Source organism: Haemaphysalis longicornis, unplaced genomic scaffold, assembly GCF_048455015.1.
Source record: "Haemaphysalis longicornis isolate Haplotype H1 unplaced genomic scaffold, Haemaphysalis longicornis Haplotype H1 scaffold_4, whole genome shotgun sequence".
Taxonomy (NCBI): Eukaryota; Metazoa; Arthropoda; class Arachnida; order Ixodida; family Ixodidae; genus Haemaphysalis; species Haemaphysalis longicornis.
Window position 1 is genome coordinate 27603525 of NW_027526361.1, and position 12302 is coordinate 27615826.

The 12302-nt window shown below is 47.0% G+C and overlaps 1 pseudogene; it reads right to left on the bottom strand.

Moving 5' to 3' along the window:
- Positions 1–5069: 5069 nt before the first annotated feature.
- Positions 5070–11476, bottom strand: LOC144179697 (uncharacterized; annotated as a pseudogene).
- Positions 11477–12302: the final 826 nt, after the last annotated feature.

Consider the following 12302-nt stretch of genomic DNA (forward strand, 5'->3'; position numbering starts at 1 on the left):
CACTAGATCGGTCCCCCGTTCCGCTTGAAACGCTCGTGGAGTAGAACAAAGTGGTTCTATAAACGTTGGAGTAGGGTGCCTCGATTCACTCGCGTCTCTGCCGGACATTAGCATTGGCATCGAGGCACCCGACTTGGAGCAGTGGAACGCGTTAAATTTAAATTGACTTGAGCAAACCTCTAGCGTGTTATCTTGGGAGGAACGAGACAGAAGAGGAACAGCATGAGAGGGGAGCGGGAAAGAGAAGGTAGGCATTTACTTGGCAGGGGCCCCAGTCGACTATCGCCTTTCGTCGACATTTGCAACGAAAGGGAGCAGACACGCGGTCATTATTTTGTTGCAGTGACTGACTGCCTCTTAGACAACCGTGCGGCATTTTTGTGTTTGTTTTCATCTCCAATATACTGAGGCGTACTTTCATGGGCAGGCACGTCTCAAGCTGCCGCTGCTCTGAAGACCCCTCCCCCTTGACTTAGAGTCAAGCTCTAAGAGAAGGCGCTGGGCAGCTCGGATTTGCAGACCCATAAGAGTCTCGGGGGAAGAGCTGGTTAAAGCCGTTCGGTGACCGACAGCCGCAGCCTGCCGGTCACCAAACGTACTTAACCTGGCTTTCGAGTAAAATTTTCTTTCTCTCTCTCTCAAGCTGCCGCTGACGTAGACCTGTCGTAGTTGATAGCAGTGGAGACTGCCCAGACAAACAGAAAGGTCTCCAGGGGTGCGATTGTGTCCTCTAATTGCTATCCTCATGATACTTTTCCGATTTCTCCGTTTCTTATCTGTGTTATGGTGACTGAGAGAATTGGCCAACTGCCCTTGTTAGCAATAAATATACGCCAGTAGCGTATACGCGCTTGGTACTTTTGTAATTACAGTACTCAAAATAACTCCTGTAAGCCTTCAGGGGTGCGATTCTTTTAACGCCATCCTTATTATCTTTTGCATTCTGCCTATTTTTCCTTCGACTCTCTCGCTTTCTTCTTGTTCACAAATGTTCGGCCTGCGCATTCGCTGATAGCGTCAATGTATACTTGTGTAGCTCGTTCTACTCAATCCGCCGCGTTGCGCGTGTCAGGGCGCACAGACCGGGCGAAGCGTTCCCTTCTTGACACCGAAAGATTCTTCCAGTATATCTGGAATATTTTTGTCTTGCCATTCTTGACCAATCACTCACGCGGTAAATTTCATAGCAGTATAGACCCCTTGCGTAAAAAGGCGCCTCTGGTGCCAAACAGATCCACTAGGGTGCTGCCAAGTTTCGGTCGCGAGCAGGCGACGCCTGCCCGACTGTTATGACGGAGAGTGGTCTGCTTGTGTTCTACACGGCTAACTTGATGTCAGCGCTGTTTCTGTGCCGTGAAAAATGGTGGAAACCTGCTGCGTACCGTTGTGCCACCAACCTACCGCGACGAAAACGGGGAAAAGGTAAGCCACCAAACAACGATGTCAACGTCACATGTGCACGAGCGCATGCTCTTCACGTGGAACGGATACCCGTTCTGATGTCCGTACGGAGCAGTCCCGTCTCGGGGACACTTGAAAAGTCTTTAGGGGTAGAGTTTCTTGTAATCTTGCTCATCGCTGCGTTGCAATGCCTTGATACGCACTAAACCGAAGCGCAACTTTCCTCCGGTCTGTTTGAAGTGCAACACTCAAGCGTGTACAGTGTCGTGGTACAAACAAATCTAAGTTAGTAAAATGCAAATGCGAAATGTAGGTTTGCAATTTACGCTGTGCAGATTTGTAAGGGGTTATGTTAAACTTTGGTATCTATTCTCAACCCACCGCGGTGGCTTAGTGGCTAAGGCATTGCGCTGCTGAGCACGAGGACGCGGGTTCAATGTCCGGCCGTGGCGGCCGCTTTTCTGTTGGAGGCGAAAAGCAAAAACGCCCATGTGTACGAGATTTCGGCGCACGTTAAAGATCCCCGGGTGGTCAAAATTAATCCGTAGACCTCCACTACGGCGCGCCTCATCGCCTGCGTTGCGTCGGCGCGTTAAACCCTTCAATGAATGAATCAATCTATTTTCAACAATATATTAAAAGTACAAGCGCTACACTAACGTCTAGTGGGACCACGCTTTGGGCATGGAGGGTACGCGCGTTGGCTCTCTTAAAGAGGAGGCAGATTCCGGCTTATGAATGGCACTGCCGGTAGTTTGGTGGTAGCTTTGATGCACGCAGGACACCGTGCCCCGCCCACGTTATAGCGCATGCAGTAAGCTTCGTCGACGGTCGAAAATACTGGGTCATTTGTTACCTCGTGTACGCGGCTTTCGGACTGCACAATCTGAACATCGGCTTGCATGAAATTTGCTTGCTTGTCGATATTCATCTGCTGTCACAACATATGCTATGAGAATGTTTTACTGTGTGCCTGGCCCTTACAGCTGCGCCTTCCTAATCTTTAAAAACCTTTTCCACCAGGCCACGTTTCACAAATTCCCTGCAATCAAGAAGGTTCCGAGAAAGTGGATTATCGCCATCAAGAGAGACCCTGGCACCTATACATCAGCATTGACCAAGGTGTGTTCATGGCACTTCTCAGAGAACGACTTTGTCCCCAATGTGGCAAGTGGACGAAGATACTTAAGGGAAAAGGCTGTTCCATCAATTTTTCCCTTTTTAAAGAAAATTGTACACCGACCTCCTTCCAAACGACAGCCCCTGCAGACACTGCACATGCAACAAGACAACACAGATGTTGCTTGCTCCGACAGAATGTGGCCCGACCAAGAGAGGTTGGAACTTTTAGGCAATGCAGCAGAAAGCAGTATTGTGCCTGCAAGCACAGGCGACTCACAAGCCGGAAGTGGTTGTACTTGCAGAACAGCCGTGACAAAATTGGAGCAAGAACTGGCAGAAAAGAATTTACAACTTGCCGAGCTTGCAGAGATGGACCTCAAGAACAAGAACAAGAGGGACCTCGAAAGATCAAAAGAACAAGTTGTCTGTCTCCTAGAGCTCATAAATGTGCATGCTGTTTCAACCAGGGAGCTGGAGAGCAAGTTGTCGGAGGTTAGCAAGCAGATGATGAAGTTTTCTGTAGAGCTTTTTGTAGACGATGATGAGAGCATGCATTTTTACACTGGACAGCGCAGCTATGGCCATTTCAAGGAACTGCTGAAATACGTAGGTGCAGAAAGTGACAGCATCTCCTTGGAACCTCCGAATACGGAAGGAAGAGGCCGCCGACACAAGCTTTCCGCCGAAAAAGTTTTTTTTACGCTTGTCAAGCTGCGAACTGGATTTTTTACATGCACCTGGCGCATATCTTCGACATCTCTACAAGCACCGTGTCTAGAATTTTCTCAACCTGGATTAACCTGCTCTACATTAGGCTGACGGAGAAGCCCTGGTGGCCACCACGAGATGTTCTAGACTCAACAATGCCTTTAGACTTCAAGGAAAAATACTCACGCACACGTGCGATTATTGATGCGACAGAAGTTAGTTGTGAAGTGCCAAGCTCTTCGGTTCTCCAGCCTGGAACATATTCGAACTATAAGTTGACAAACACATTCAAAGGACGAAAAAGCAATTTTACCGAACGGGCTGGTTAGCTTTGTCTCTGACCTATACATGGGGTCTGCGTCGGACAGAAAGCTTGTCATAAAAAGTGGCTTCATAGAACGAGAGTTTACGGATGGAGACACAGTGATAGCGGACAAGGGCTTCAAGATCAAGGATCTTCCGGAGAAGAAAGGTGTTGGGCTTAACCTCCCACCATTTCTCAACAAGGAGCAGTTTACTGAAGGAGAGGTGTGTGAGATGGCATGCATCCTTGCGTATTCATGTAGAGAGGAGAATTTAGCGCATCAAGACATTCCATATTTTTGTCAAGGTTATTCCGCTTTCTCTTGGTTCTATAGTAAACCAGATATGGGTTATTTGTACTTTGCTGAGCACCTTCCCGACACCAATAATGAAGGAACTGGAATTAAATAAAGGCACGAATGTAAGAATGATTTTATATTTTGCACGAGGCAAGACTCATTTACTGAATACTTCCAGCCTGAGGGCCAGGCCGTAGGCAGAATAGAAATACAAATATACAGTAACAAGGGCGCTATAGTTTACTGTGTACATAAGGAACAAGAAGCACAAAAAAAGACTGCAAAACACATTAACAATACTTTTTAAAAAAAACTCTTTGTGGAAACAGAAAAAGGGAAGAAAACTTAAAACAAAAGCACATACCTATAGATAAAGATATGAGCGACACATTTTAGTGCACCAATGTAGAAAACTTGGCCATAATTATTCGAGGTTTGAGGAGCACAGCAAGACGACCAACATTGCCACAAAAAAAATCTACACAAAAGTATGCATTTACACATCGCAAAAAAAGGGCAATCTGATAGACACGTACAAGAGCCTGTGCTTAGAACTACGTTTTTCAAAGCATGCTATTGTAGACACCAGACTTCTACAGCACAGAGAACACAAACGAAATAGTGTTGTGCACGGAGCATTAAAAATGGCTTGAAGGGTGAGAGGGCAAGTTGAGTCTAGAGTAGTTTCATAAATGCCTCCACAGTTGGGCAATTTACTGTACACCAAGGCCAGGAATTCCAACTTGCGATAGTTTGAGTAACGGTACAACGTTTACATACACTTGTTCTACCGGTTCCTTGCAAAATATGTTAACAGTTTAAAAATAAAAAGCGTCTAGTTGCTTCATGTTCTGCCAGGCTTCCTCATCAAACCTAATCCTTTGAACCGCCAAAGCTCTCCCCATAAAAAACAAAACCACACAGATAAGATGACCAACACTGCCACACCAGAAAAAGAAACGGTAGGCAGAAACATGCGTTAACACATTGAAAAAAAAACGACAATCTGATACACGGGAGAGCTGTGTGCATGCAGAACTACGCTTTTCAAAGAATGCTATTGTAGACACCAGATTTCTACAACACAATGGACATGCAGATGAAATACAGCGTTGTGCGCGAAGCAGAATTAAAGACATCGTAAAGAAGCAAGAACAATGAAAGGGCGAGTGAGGTCAAGGGTCACTTCATGATTGCTTTCACAGTAGGGCATTCAATTGTTTGAGGAAAATTACGTTAGTGTGACAGCTTTCTTGCAAAATATGGCAGCAGTGTATTAAAATAAAAGACGTCGAGTCGTCGCTTCATGTTCTGCCAGGTTTCCTCATGAAACCTAATCATATGAACCGCCAAAAAGTTTTCCCCATAAAAGCCAAAATCGGCCCAGGTCAATTGCGTCCCGCCCATCTGGCAAACTACCTGAGCAAAATACGGGTGCTCTTCTTTCAGGTGTGGATGGTGACTAGCATCAAAAACAACACAACTGTCGACAGAAAGCAGCTCAGGCACGTCCGCATTCTTCAGGGTGTAGGGACACTTGATTTCAACACACCCCCATGGTGGGTCTTCCAGTGGGTCAAAAACAACAGCATCCGGAGATGCGCCGAGCCAGGGGCACTGGGGGTCGACAAACAGCCCTGCACTCCGATGGTGAACGCTTCGGCCTGTTTTCTTCAAAACAGCCTCGTAGCGTCGCAGTGCCTTGCCCTCCTTGGTGATGCCGTGTCTAAAAAAGAGCTCAGAATTACTTTATTCGCTTTTAAAAGTAAAATGGAGGATTTTTATTAATGATATTCAGTTTATAAAGCCCAATGGCAAAATAATGCTATACAAAAGGTGAATCATGCATGCATATTAGCCTGCCTCGCGTGCATCAATCATATCCTTGAAGCCTGTCATCTGATGCTGCCTCAGACCTGCCGTCTGAGCTATCACCTTCCTACCGCAAAGAGTGCACTGAAGAGCATGTGACCTATCTACTTATTACAGAATATGCAAGTTTAGTGTCAGTAACAGGTGTGGCAGTAACAGGTTATAAGAAGGAAAAACATGCATTGGGAATTAAATGGATCATGAAGGCAAATTACAAGGTTGGTTCATTAGAAAAACTGCTTTGTGCTAACGACAATTTTTTGTCAAAAACATTGAACAAGTAATGGAGATATTAAAGAAACCACGTGGAGCAGTAGCGACTCCCTAGCTACTTTCCCGAAACTTTTCATCACGTCACACAATCTTTCGGGGCTGGTTTGGGTCTGATGCTCAGCCTTACGGGGCTGGTTGGGGAAGAGGAACGAGTTCTTTTGGAAATGGCCTTATGTTGGCCATAGAGTATTACTTTTTTTTAACACTTGCTGCCTCAGGCAGCCTACCTGGCCTGTTTTCATTTCCCCCCCTCCTAGCGACCCCACTACACCCTGCTTAAGTAAAACAAAGCACATCTCTCTCCCAAGTGTCTTGATAACCACTAGTGTTGAAGGAAGAACCGATCGTCATACTCGTTGCATTGCGTTGAACCGATCGTTGCATTGCCTGATTTTTTTAGCCTGTGCTATTCATTCTGTCCAATACATCTTGCTGTCTGTCCAATACATTCTGTCCAATACATTCTGTCCAATACATTCTGTCCAATACATATTGTTCGCATGATTTTTCAAAAATATTAGACTCTCACTAACAGCAGGGGCGTTCGACAAATCCTTTAACGAGGTGAGCCGGCCAAGTGCCCCGTCGTTCGACTGGGCAGTACGCAAAAGCACGTTGCCTAAGTTGGACGCTGTCAGACGGTAATAGCTTGCCTCACGCCAGGTACTGCTGTCTCGCTGCCTTCGGGTGTCTCTCTCCAAAGCTTGTGCTTGAAAAGGTGTCAGTGTTATTTTCTGAAAGAAGCAGAATTTCAGATTCAATTAAAAAGAGCACACTACCAAGAACAATACCTGCCGCATGTCATAGCCCTTGGGCTTGTGTTCAAGTTACCAGTTTCTGGTTCATAGATTTTTTTTACCTTGGCTATTGCCTAATACACAACAGATTTTTTTACAGACTGGAACAACTTAGACAAATCAATTCCCAACACTACAGCGCTAATGAACGAAAGGGAGAGAAGATTAGAGAGGTGGTGACAAACAAGACAGACAGTGCTTAAATTGTATTCCTGCCCTTGGCTGAACTTGAACTGAGTATGCCCCTCACTTCTGTCCTATATGCACGTGGCGCCTATCAGCAAAATGTTCCACACGGAGCCCCACACGGCAATGTAGGTGAATCATCGGGATATGCTCATAATCCAGGGTTTGGATATGAGTACCCTATAAACCGAAGTATGGGTCCAGTGCGAGTATAGATTCACCCTTCAATTTGAGGGGGAAAAAACAGGTCAGAGACGGCTGGCTATATATGACCAGGGTAGATAAGACCCGTGTGCAAATTTTTATTGCAAAGATCTCCACCTATATTATTGTTTTCACCGTTGAAACATGAATGCGGTCATGGCAGCCTGTTGGCGTGCGAGAGCGATAACTAATAAGTATGTTGAAGGGGTGGCATGCCATTCAGACAAAAAAAACGAACCTTTAGAATGTCTCCTTGTGCACCAAGGCCCGCAGGTATATCCCAGCTGTTGCTGCCGTGGAATGGCCTCAGGCCATCAGCAGGCTCCCCCGGCTTGTACTGGACAGGCACCTCCACCTCGGCACACAGCAGCGCATCGAAGCCGAAGGGGACAAGTGGTTGCTGGCATGACAAAGAAGAGCCGTACAGCACATCACCGCATTTCGCGGTGCAGACTCCTGCGCGATTTACTGCTGCCAGCACCTTTACTAAAGCTGTGTCTCCGTCTAAGGCTCGCAGGCCGTCCGCAAGTTGTGTAATTACCTTCCGTTTCGGGTCCACACTTCGCTCTGATGCCTTACTTACGTCCAAACGGGACAACAAAGGCGTGTCCTGGCCGCCTTCACCGACTCTCCGCCAGTACAAATCTTGCACGCTGCACCCCTTGATGATGACTTTGCCCCTTGTCCTCCTCCAGCGCTGCGGCAAATCTGTACACGAAAGGTGTTCTGGGGCCTCAGAGTAGCCTTTCTGTTGAAGGAAGATGACCACGTTCAAAACGGCTTGCAGGTGGCTGCAAAATTCCTTGCCAGCAGGGCATTAACATGAACCATCAACCACCTGGCCGACTTATTCACGGTGGCATTCACAACGTATGAAGGCTTTGTTTTTTTCTGGCTCCGGAACAGGAGCAGGAACTTGCCATTTCTGCGAAGAATTATTGGCGACAAAAGAAGAAAATTATACGCACTGCTGGGGGTGGCGACAGTGGCAGGCAAAGGGCCCTCGCGGCCGCTTGCTTTTTGCTGGCGAGAAACAACCCACAAGCGAGCGGCAGCGACGAGTGACGACAAAAGGCATTAACAACAGTGTACTAATTTTTTTCGCTTGTTGCTCTCACCCACACTATCTGTTTCTTGGGCCCTTTGAGTTGCATTTTTTGTGACGCTTGTCCCTTAAAGCGTATATTTGTGTTAGGCTGTTATGATAGCATAGAAGAGTCACCCGACAGGGTTTGTGTTACCTGGTGCGAGGTCTCGTTCTATCCCTCATTGCACTGCAGCAGGGAGTGCCCTACATTTAACGCCTGAACAAATTCTAGTACCATAAGCCGCATTATGTACCTATGAATTAAGGTTCGACTCAAAATTAAGTTCCGATCAGTGTCCACTGTCGTTGGGCGACGTATGTCGCGCAACCCACGTTGAATTAAAGGCTGCAAAAATGGTTGATGCCGATATTTTTGGCATGAGCGCTGACTGTGGCCAGCATGAGTTCCTGTTCATGATTGGAAGCATGTATCGACGGTCTTACGATGAAGCAAGAGGTCTGACAAACCGAGGCAGACTTTATCGGAACAAAATCCGGGTGGCAAAAACGTCTTCGAGGGAGAATTCCGCTAGCAAGATATACATGAGCAGACACGGACGCAGACCTGTACGTAATTTAGTTTTAAGTCAAACGTGGCGGCCATATACATCCTCTGAGTCACTTGGATGCCTGGGGGAGAAAGGTCGTTCACACAAACCCATTGCTACAGAAGAGATGTGTGAAAGCTCTGAGAGACCCAGAAGACATTTCGTGGGCTTCTACAGCAGTACCCGAAAAAAAAATTGAGTCCCTCGACCTTGTGAAGAGGGAAGTCATCCGACGCTGGCGCCCTGGTGGGATTTGCTATGTTGGAGCTTAGTGATATTAGGGATTTCCTACGTTGATTTATAAGGACAGTAACCGCCCCGGCTGCACAGTGGCCGTTGTGCTGCTGAGCCCAAGAACGCGGGATCGATCCCGGCATCGATGGTTGCTTCTCAGATGGAGGCTAAAAACGAAAGCGCTCGTGTGTCGAGATTTCGGCGCACGTTAAGGATCCCCAGGTGGTAAAAATCAATCCGGATCCCTACACTATAGCACCCCTCATAGCCAACGTGTAGCTTCTCCGTGTTAACCACCTAAAAGTTAAAGCTTATAAGGACAGTGGCGCGATCTCTACGTAACACGTAACAGACTAAGTAAACACACTGTTGATGGGTAGAGACACTGACATTTTATTTAGCGCGGCAACGACAATCACGGCGCAGGCTCTAGTGCCGAAGAGCGCGCGGAATATCGCAATGACAGGTGGTATAGAGACGCCTCTCGTGGGGAGGAGTATACGCGACTCGGGAAAAAGGTGGTGACGGTGGAGAAGAGTATAAAATGGGGCTGTAACCATACTCCCCGCGTGGATGGTCATGCTTCACTGCGCAACTCACAATGCGAGAAACCCGGCTTACAACACCCAACGTGAAAGCTGTCGGAAGTGCAGAACAGTGATTCGCCATAATGGGCTGTGGCGCCGTTATCCGCTCACTGCTACCACCCAATGCAATTCAAATTGCCCGCCTTCGCAGTGCTCGCGTGCCCCCTACCTGAAACTGAGCCAGCGGGAGTTCTGTTCTTTTTGTGCTTGCTTTTCCTCCCGCACGGGCCGGCGTTGCACTGCCACTTTTTTAAAGACGATAGTCTTTCTTGGGCTACTTAAACCCAGAAATTTTGGTCTGTCTGTATGTATGTCTGTCTGTCTGTCCGTCTGTCTGTCTGTGACTCGATTCAGCCACCCGGCCAAAGCAAAACAATGCCTGCGCAATAGTCTTATATAGTCACAGCTAAATCTACCCGTCTATGTCCGGTGTAATGTTCATACTTGTCAACATTGTTGAAGAAGAACAAGACATTACGCAAATATGAGACAACAAATCAATACAGAAGTGATATTTGCCGTGTTCCTTTATAAAAAATCAAACATGCTTGACTTTTGCGAAATTAAATACTTCATCAAATGCAGAAAAAGAATTCAGTCCGCCGTCGCCTGCTGTCGCCCGCGCCACTATAGCTTCTGGCGCCATTTTAAGAAATCAACCGGCAACAGTTACCCAAGGTTCTACTAGATAGGTTCCACGTTCTGCTTGCAACGCACGTGGAGTAGGTAAACGCGGTTCTATAAACGTTGAAGTAGGGCGCCTCGATTAACGAGCGTCTTCGCCGTACGGCAGCGTTCGTATGGAGACACCCGGTTTAGAGCAGTGGAACGCGGGAAATTTAAAATGATTTAAGCAAACCTTTGGCGTCTTTACCTTGGGAGGAGCACGGCGCAAGAGGAACAACATGAGAGGTGAGCGGTAAAGCGAAGGGAGGCATTTACTTCGCAAAAGCAGAGAAAGACTATCGTCTTTTGGCGGCATTCGCAACGAAAGGAGCAGATACGCGGCCAATTTTTTCACTTACTATCGCAAAAACCAACCCAACCGAGCGTTTCTAACTAAATGAACGCGGGCGCTTCCGGCTAATTACGTATATTTTGCCTCAAATGTACCTGCAGTTTTTTTTTTTTTACGCTAAACAACTTGGAGATGTATGACAAGCGCCAGCGGTTCAGGACTTTCGAACGGTTATGACTATTTAAACCGCTTGGTTTTCGAAGCCTCTGCGGACGCCCTTACGACGGTACACCGGGCTCTACTTGGGTCCGTTATCTCGCTGCGCCACCTGATTCCAACAGTCACTTGACATTGAAGCGTCACAGTGAGCTACGACGACATGGCGAGCCCCTAAAGTGCTCTGCACTTAAAAACAAAACTTACACCAATTTCTTTAAAGTCGCCTATATCTCTTAACCCGAGTACTCTGCTGGAAAGACATTTTTAGGGGCACTATAAACAGTCCTATACCAAAAATATGGAGGTTCTATGACTTTTTATATTTTATAAGCTTTTCCAGATGCTGAATTGTAGGTCTACTCTCGAAGTGTCGCCGAAGAAGATGTGCTGGATCCTAGCCATTGACAGCTTCGTTGTAAAACCATGTCGGTAAGCCTAACATGGCAAACTGGCGGAATAGCGGAAGCTAGGAATTATTGCGTCGGTAAAGGTTCGTATTCACGCAAGGCTGCAGCTGAAAGACAGAGTTGCAGAATCTGCGTGTATGAAGACGTAAGCAGGCAAGTCTTCATGACCTCCGATATGGCGTGAATTGTTGTGAGCTCCGCTAAAAATACGTTGGCGAATGTCGAGCGGAATATACCTGAAGAAAGGCCGGATGATTACGAAGGCGAACATTATGTGGTTCATTATAAGTGGGGAGCTGGCCACATTGGACAATGTGACGGAAATGACGCACTGAATGCAATGCGGCCATATACTCACGGGCGAAAAGACTATATACCTCGTCTGCACCGGTGTCAGCCTCCTAGGAAAAAAAGACAAATGACCTCCACCGTTCGTCGATAAACTGTTGAAGGCGGCTACTGTGCTGAATGTGTCGCTAATAATGGAGGCCCGTGCATCTGGCTTAGGGCTTGTAAGTGGCGTGGTCTCAATTGACGCTGAATTTACACTTCGGGAATTTATTCCAGCGTATTCCGTCCAAATAAAATCAGTGCTCCTGGTCTTGACGTGGCGCTGGAAAGTGATAAAGCAGAAACACTGACGAAGCTTCGTGGCAAATACAAGGAAAAGGGAAGGAATCCTCGTCAATTGCGCTGATCTTTTGAGAGAATGTACGGTGCCGTTGACGTCGACGTGCCCTAAGGACTCGTTCTAATGTTTTAGGTGCGGAGTACCTTAGGACCGCACAATGACCGTCCGCGGCCGTGCGCATAGCATTTACAATCGCAAAAAAATCACACAGGCACCGGCAGGATTCGAGCCCGTGTCTGCTAGACCAGGCAGAGTTAGTGTCAGTCGTCTTACCCATTGGGCTGCGACCGTTTTTTTTTTCTTTATTACCGTTTGTCTCAAATGAAAAACCAGGTTACAGTCATTTCATAACATTCGCCACCTTTGCGATAATACAAGTTTAAAATCTCTTCAGCTGAACAAGGTCATCTAGCATTGGTAACCACTCAGGTGGTTCGCTTAGCGCTCTGTAAACCTCACGTATTTT